General features: G+C 56.6%; 1 protein-coding gene across 8 annotated transcripts in view; it reads right to left on the reverse strand.

The window, feature by feature from the left end:
• The window catches only part of ARHGEF10L (Rho guanine nucleotide exchange factor 10 like), a 152,675-nt gene that overhangs the window by 127,682 nt on the left and 16,541 nt on the right, over positions 1-8,452 (reverse strand). The gene's annotated exons all lie outside the window — the stretch shown is intronic.

Consider the following 8,452-nt stretch of genomic DNA (forward strand, 5'->3'; position numbering starts at 1 on the left):
CCCCCCCCCCCCCCCCCCCCCCCCCGAGAACGAGGCCTCCGCCTGGCACCTGAAAAACACAGCTGCCCTCCCAGCGGGGACCGCCTCCCTCACTGGCCACCAGTGACCTAGATGCAGACACGCCCATGGGGCTCTGGCTCTGGTAGGGCTGTGTCCCAGCCTCCAGCGGCCAGGCTCCTCCCGCCTGGAGGCCCCACCCGTTCTCTGAGCCTGCAAAAGGGTAACATTGAAAGGCACAGGGGACCTGCAGATGGCGACATCCAACTGGAGCCTCCCTTGAGCCCCTCCCTGGGTTACTCACCACCACCTGCTTGTACCCTGGAGACTCAGGATATTTCACTCAAGGGACCAGACTGAGCCTGGATTACCCTGTTAAGCTGTGTGACCTCAGGTAAGTTGCTTGACTTCTCTGAGTCTTGGGAACCTCTTTAGAAAAGAGAGAAGAGTAGAGATTGGGAAGCACTAAGAAACAGCAGGGTTCGCAGAATGACCTAGGAATCCAAGAGGCTGGAACAGCCTCTAAAGGTCTCCCTGATGTCCTCTCGTAGCTGGTGCGTGCCTGCTGGGTGGCACGTCACCTCCCGGGGCCTCCCTCCCCTGGGTAAAGCGAGGGTAGTAACAGCACCTGCACCTCACTGATCGTGGGGACTCAGTGCGCTAATTCTCCCAGAGTGCTGGTCAGTGCCCGGCCCACACCCCAGCAGCCCAGCGCCGGAGAACATGGGCCCCTCGGAGTCGAGACACGAGAGCTTGGCCCCACTGTGCCATTGCAGACAAACCACTGACCTCTCTGATCCCGTTCCCTCCTCTATACGAAGGTGCTAAGGAGCACCTGCTTTCACCGCCCCGGGGACACAGCCATCTCTGCCCATTCTCTTAGTGGCTGCAGAATGGCCTCTCCCGGGGTGGGCGGTCTTCGTGGGAATGTACCCCACTATCCCCTGGTCAAGGTTTCATTGAGAAACACGAGGCTATCAGATGGGACGGTCCCCAACGTCCCATCACATATAATCCAAATCTACCCCATCCTCCCCCATTTCCTAAGAAGCATCCTTGCTCCCATCACGGTCAACCCCTCACCCTGCCACGCCCACACCATCAAGCTGGGTACCACTCTCACTCAATTACCTAAAGGTGCGGGCCTGTGGCTGCCCCATGTGTCTCGTTCCCTCTCCAGGAACAGTCCTGGCCACCAGCACAAACCATTCTCCTGGGTCCCCGACATCCCCTCCAACCGAGACATCTTTTCCTGGCTCCTTTTCACTTGTCCAGCATCTCAGACGCTGTCTCCTAGCTCACTTCCCCCCCACCAGCCCACTCCCACCTCGGCCTCCAACCCCATCACACCTCCAAAACGGCTCTTACCAAAGGCCCAGACCGGCTCTGTGTCGCCAAAACCAGTGGCCACTTTTCTGTCTCATCTTAGTCGGACTCTGAACGGCCTGCCACCCTGCTGACCACTAGCTCCTGTCTGAAACGGTCCCCCACATCAGCTCCCTGACACCCCACGCTCCCTCCTCCTCCCAGCATCCTGGCTGCCCCTGCTCGGGCTCCTCTCCTGGCTCCTGCCCTTCACCTGACCTTGGGAGGTCCCCCTGCCCCATCTTTATGCAATGACACCCCAGTTTGAATCTCAGCACAGGGGCCCCCATCCCTCCCCTGGACTTCGAAGCAGCCTCTCAACGTGACCCAGTCCCAGACTGGACTCCTGGATTTGCCAAAAACCACGCTCCCGCCCACTCCTAACCATCTCGCTTCATGACACCACCCCCCCAGCCCGATAGTCAAAAGAAGATTCTGGAAGTCACACTTGAGTCCTCTTTTCCCCTCACCCGCTGTGAACGATCTACCAGCAATTCCAGCCAATCCTCTCTCTGACGTATAACCCGAAACCAACCCCTTCTGTCCAACCCCACGGCCACAACTCAAACCCGAACCCTGCCCCCGACCTGCCATCCCCTCCTCTGGGCCCTGCAGCCCGTTCTCCCCTGAGGATCCTTGCCCAGTCAGAGCCCACAAGGCGCCAGGGTTGGGGGGCATCAGTGAGACGGAGGCAGGCAGCATGGGTTCCCTGCGGGCAAGGCCCCATCTGACCTACCCTGTGTCCGTCCCTCACCCCACAGCACCTACCCCAAGGGCTTCCACAGACCAGGCGCTCAGTCAGTTCCAGAATAAATCATCTGGGAAAGGGGAAACTTCCCAACAGAGTTATTAACAGCTGAAATCTTGGAAATGCATTTCATTAATAAAGGTATTTATGTGAAATTAAAAAGAAAACAAATCTTCAGTGGCTTCCCGTTGCATCTCCATTAACCACCCCAATGGCCTGCCCGGATCTGCCTGCCCTGCAGAGCCTCCTCTCACACTGCTCTCTCCCCGCTTCCCGCTGCAGGCTCGAGGCTTTCGGCTGTTCAAACAGGCCAAGATCATTCCAGCCTCAGGGCCTTTGCATGTGCTGACTCCCTGCCTGGGGGGAAGAGGGCTCCTCCTTGTCATTCAGGTCTCAGCTTAAATGTCTCTCTTCAGAGAGGCCCCGACCCCTCCAGCTAACAAATTCTGCACCACTACCCCCCACGTACCCTCCCGCCACCCCCAACCCGGCCCCCCCAGGTACACCCCTCACACCACATTAGGTTGTCTCCTTCTCAGGAAGTATTGCTTGAACACAGTTACTTTACTAATTTGTTTGATTTGTTTGTCTCCTCTGCTGTCACATAAGATCTATAACAGCAAGGGTGCGCCCCGTGGTAACAGCCAACACTGCTAAGCTCTTACGTGGGCCAGGCCCGGTCCCCAGCAGCCTGATTGGACTTTCTCATTAAGCCCTCATGTCCTGTGACACAGTCGCTAGTATCAACCCCATTTGACAGACGAGGAAACTGAAATACAGTGGGCAGGTGAGCCGCCCAAGGCCCAGCACAGAAAGAGGGGCCACAGGGAGCAGGGTACCATCCACCCCCCAGCCCAGCACAGGCCTGGCCCTCTGTTGGCCCTAAATAGATACTCGCCAAACGAGCAAACCAACCCCCCAACAAATGAATGAGACACCCCACAACACTGGGAGGTTGTCTTTGGGTGGCGGGATAAAGTGTGATGTTAATTTTCTTCTGTCTGTATTTTCCAAGTTTTTGTCAATGGTCATGCAACACTTGCATAATTTAAAGTCAAACAAACCCTTACTTCGAAAGAAATTTAAAGGTTCTGGGTAATGTCTGGGTTCAGGAATATTTTTCTTCAATTTCCAGTGACTGTTACTCCTCTATTTAATTTAAACCATTGTTTTTCTAGGGAAATTGAATAAAAAGCCCGCATCTTTAAAGCTCTGCTCCAAGTCCACCCACTTCAAACAGTGCAGCGAGGGGAGTCGCGGGGGCTGGTTGGCCGGAATTCAGGGAGAATACCAATCAGGCAGTCTCGGGGAGAGGGTTTCTGCAGGGAGGCCAGCTCTCAAGAAGGAGGGGTCCAGACCCAGACATGCCACCTCGCCCAGGGCCCTGGGTGCCATCACAGGCAGGACCCACCCCAGACCACCTGCACTGCCCTGGACCTGCAAAGAAGGTAGGGGGGCGTGGGCCAAGACCACCCTTTCGACAGACAGGTTGGTGGGAAGATGAGGCCCTCGGCAGGGGGCTCAGCTCCAAACTCTGACCAAGAGCTGGGCCCGCCCTGTGCTTCCGGCCAAGTGGTCAAGTGTCTTCCTATTTCCCACAGCATGGGGGTCCTGCTGCCAGGGGCCATCGAAGGCGCAGTGGGGCCAGGCCCTGGAAGGACAGGCACTGCTCTAGGGTGCGGAGGGTGACAGCTGGGCTGTGGGGCAGACAGGACAGGTTAACCCGTGCTGCAGCCACCCCTCGAGGCTGGGCAAGCAAGATAACTGACGTGGGGCTCTGCCTCATGGGGCAAAACGGGGATGACACAGCCCACCTCTCAGGCGACTGACTGAGCAAGCCCCCAGGAGCAAGGTGCCTGTGCTCTGTAAATACGAGCCATTATTATTAGCTCTTTCTGACCCAGGCCAAGGGGCCCATCTGGACGCTGGGTTCTATTCGAAGCCTTGCCCCTAAGCCACAGGGCGAGGAACCAGCCTTGAGGGTGAAAACCACCTGTGCTGAATCTTCCCTCCCTCCCCTCCTCAAAAGGAAAGGGGAAACAGGACTGGGAAAGATCTCAGGGCCCACCGGGTTCGAATCCTGCCACTTACAAACGTGTGGCCTCGGGAAAGTCCCTCAACCTGTGACTCAGTTTCCGCATCTGTCGGGGGGCGGGGGGAGAACAGCTCCTACCTGCAGGATGGGTACGGAAATTAGAGGAACTGACAAATGCCTGGCACGTATGGGCATAAGGTAAACGTGAGCTGTCTCTAAACAAATCAGCTCTCAATTATCTGCCTAAATGAAGGGCAGGAGTAAGAGAGACCGGAAACACTGGGTAAACTAAACCCTAGCTACCTTTTCAGCTTTGGCTTTTCTGGTATTATTGGGGGGGGGGGGGCGGGGGGAGCAGCAGACTCCTCTTCCCAATTCTGTTTTGTTTGGCTTGACAGTAAAATGGAAATCTTTTTTGAGATGCCAGGGCTGCAGCAGCAACAAGCTAGGGGGATAATAAGAAATCTTAAAGATGTGGCGCGGGGATGGCGGTGCACAGAGCATGATGCCCCCGGCAGGCGAGCCTGGGCAGGTTCCTCTGCTGGTACCGGGACGATGCTGTGCCCCTGACGTGAGGAGGGCGCAGCCCTTCCCCTGCTCTGCCACGAGCCCTGCAGACTCCTGGTGCACTGATACGGAGCCAGACTGAACTCCCAACAGCTCACGCCTCTGAGCCTCTGCACATGCTGTTCCTTCTAGCCAGACCCTTCCCCTGTCCCTGCCCCATGCTCCTGCTATACTCCGCACACACCTCCACTGGACATGACTGCACACAGGTCCATTTCCCAACCAGAGCTCGGGGCTGCACAGGAACTACCACGGCCTGCCCATTCCACCGTCTGGCTCTACTCTCGTAGGCTGCCCCTGAATCCAGACGGACGGGTCATGCCCACCATTGCCTAAGCCACCCCTGGACCAGTCTAGCCGCCAGTGTCCGGGACACCATACTTTCACAGCGCCTTGCCATCTGACCTATCCACAGTCTGTCCTCAGGCACCCCTGCCACCCTGGTCTGGCACCACCATGCCTGAAACCCCTTGAGTGTGGTTATTCAACCAATGGCCAGCAGGCTCTCAGTGAACTGAACCCGACTGTCATCCCATTTCCCCTCTTCCTGGTGCGTGGTAACAGAACTCAGCTTCTGGAGTCACAGCTCCACTGTCACTATAAATTGAGTGACACTATAAATTGTTATAAATTCAGGGCAATTTACAACGCCTACCACCACAGCAGGCCCAGCCCCACCCCTGCCCCTCTCGCTCTGCCCCAGTGAGGACCCTAAACCAGCCAGAGAGGGGTGTCACACCAGAACACAAGCTCCAGGGAGGGGCTGTGCCCGAGTTGCCCACTGCTGGATCCCCAACCATGTGCTGGTAAATGTTTAACAACTGGCTCTTCAGGGGGAAAAAGAAAACCCTGATTTGCAGTGTTTCCCAGTTTCTGTGGTGTAAATACTCTCATTATGGCCAACTTCAAGCTACCGAGGTGACATCACTGAACACAGAGCTGGGAAGAGAAACGCAGCAGCGTGCCAGGATGTCCATTACATGTATATACACACACGAAAGACACAAAACCCACAAACACGTCGGTAATAGTGAAATAAGTGGGAAGCACTGTATTTTGAGTTTTATCACCCTTGTTTTTAGTATAATGTATTTAACTGTAAATTTATTTATTTAGAGTTTTTTTACAATGGCTGTGTTTAATGGCCAGCTCACAAAAATCCCTAAAATTTAGCAATCGGCACTCATGCTCTGGCACAAACTGGCTCCAGCAAAGCCCGGCCAGGCCCGGCACAGCTTCGGCAAGGTCGGTCACTCCTGGGAGCTCGATCAGACCAGGACCCCAAAGGAAGGTGGCTCTGATGCCCTCCCCGGAGGCAAAGAGAGACCAAGGAGCTCTCCAGGGCTGCCTGGCCAGGAAGGAGCTGAGCTGGGGCAGAGACAGCACAGTCGGGTGGAAAGAGAACTTGGGCCCACTCAGTTGTCCATGGGTCTGATTCTCCTTCCTGGACACCTGCACACCCCTCGAGGGCAAGGAGAATGGCTCACTCGCCACTGTGGAGACGAGATGGGCAATGAGAATACCAACAAGTCCCTGAAGACAAGCTTGCAGAAGAAAGCAAGCGCCCAGGGGCCGGCCCGGTGGCGCAGCGGTTAAGTTTGCACGTTCCGCTTCTCAGAGGCCCAGGGTTCACCAGCTCGGATCCTGGGTGCGGACATGGCACCACTTGGCAAAAGCCATGCTGTGGTAGGCGTCCCACATATAAAGTAGAGGAAGATGGGCATGGATGTTAGCTCAGGGCCAGTCTTCCTCAGCAAAAAAGAGGAGGATTGGCAGTAGTTAGCTCAGGGCTAATCTTCCTCAAAAAAAAAAGAACCAAGCAAGGGCCAGGCGGTCAGGGAGACCAAGGCTCGAGTCCTTGACTGGCTAGCTGTGTCCTTAGGCAGTCACACTTAAAAGCTGTGGTTCATTTTCCTCATCCGTAAAATGAGTATGAACCCATCTTCCCCGAGTAATTATCAGGGCTGTTGTAGAAACAAAGAGACAGTGGACAAGAAAGAGCAACAGAAGTCCAAGTTATTATTATCACACATTTATACATCACCGACTCTATCTTTTCAAAGCTTATCTAAGATTATATTCTTTCCACTCTGCTCCTTCCCACTGTTTAAGAAATCACATATGTGAAGCAGCCAGCCCAACATCTGGCACTTACCAGATACATTTCTGTTCATTAATTTACTATTTATCTCATTAACAGTAGGCTTCCCTTTACGCTACCCTGGGACCTGGGCCCCAAGGAACGTACTAGCTTTCTCCCTAGACTCCTCCAAAGTCAAAACTTGAAACAGCAGAGTCTAGGAACCATTCATAACCGGACATCCAATTGCTCAGCAACTAGTTGTCGAGTACTTACACAGCGTCAGGCGCTGCTCTAGGCTGCTGACCAAGGACAGACACGGTCCCCGCTCTCAAAAGTTTACAGTCCCTTGGGAGGTATAAACAAGCCCCCCAACTGGAGCGAGGGCTCACCTACACTGTGGGGGCGCAGTGCTGGCTGGACGGAAGGATGGATGCTGCAGCTGCTGGCCATTCGGGCAGGGCCTGCAGGAAGTGCCAAGCATTTTAATGAACCTGCACAACCTGTCCTCTCTCCCCAGCATCCAAGGAGGAGCAGATGGGGCTTCGGGGGGGCGGGGCGGGGCTGCCCTGGTTGAATCCCTGGGGAAGGCAGTGGGCAGCAGTGCAGCCCACCCCCCACCACTTTCCTGCTTCGGCCTGATACAGGGTCCTCAGGCTCTGAGGCTAAAGGAAGATTCCTGACCCCTGCCCCAGGACCCTACCCTGGGAGACAGAGGAAGAACTACCCCCAGCCTCTCCTCCATCAGGCCTGACCCCCTCTCAGAGACCTTCCCTGGAGGCTAGGAGGCCGGCCTTCATCCTGAGCAGGGCCCACCCAGGACACACTTCTCTGCCTCAGGGAGTGTCCAGGCCTGACCGGGCTCTGCGGTCATGGCCTTCCAGCTGACCAGGGCATCCTCTCCTCCCACACTCCCCTCCTCTGGGAGGCTGCCCCTGTTCTGCCCCCTGGGCAGGGGGTTAAGCAGAGAGAGGCTGGCCCAGAAGAGAGCCAACAGGAGCATTCCCTGACTTCGTGTAATCCCAGGACCCCCAAGGTCAGTGCAGGGGACCAGGGACCACAGTGACAGCAGGACCTGAAGGCCTGGTGAACCAACAGGAAAGTGTGGCACAGGGTCTCTCTCTCACACACACACACTCACACGCTGACGCACAAAGACCAGTCGGGAGTCACGCAAAGGGACAGGACACCCAAGAGACATGGAGACTCCCGGCCACCCCCCGGGGGGGGAGGGGACACATTCCCACTCAAATGACACAAGGAGAGACACAGGCGCAGGGAGAAGACCCAGGCTGCGGGGCCTCACACACCCAGAGACACATCCCCACTACACAGGCTCGGGGGACACAGGACAGAGAAAGACGCCAGCTCCTGGGGAGACACTCACACCAGGGACACGGGGAAGACCCAGGCTCGGGGACTCTCGCACCCAGAGACACAGAGATACCCACTCGCTGACACACCCAGGGCCGCACGGAGAAGCCACCGGCTCCTGGAGAGACACTCTCGGACACGGGGACACACAAAGACCACGCAGAAGCAGCGCCGCGCGGAGGGGCCGGCACGACCCGGCCTCGGGGGCCCCGGCCTCTCAGGGACTCAGCGACCCTGGTCCCGGGCCGCCCGCGGCCCCGGGGAGACCCGGGCCACCCCCGCCCCC

The sequence above is a fragment of the Equus quagga genome, chromosome 5 (assembly GCF_021613505.1).
Source record: "Equus quagga isolate Etosha38 chromosome 5, UCLA_HA_Equagga_1.0, whole genome shotgun sequence".
NCBI lineage: Eukaryota > Metazoa > Chordata > Mammalia > Perissodactyla > Equidae > Equus > Equus quagga.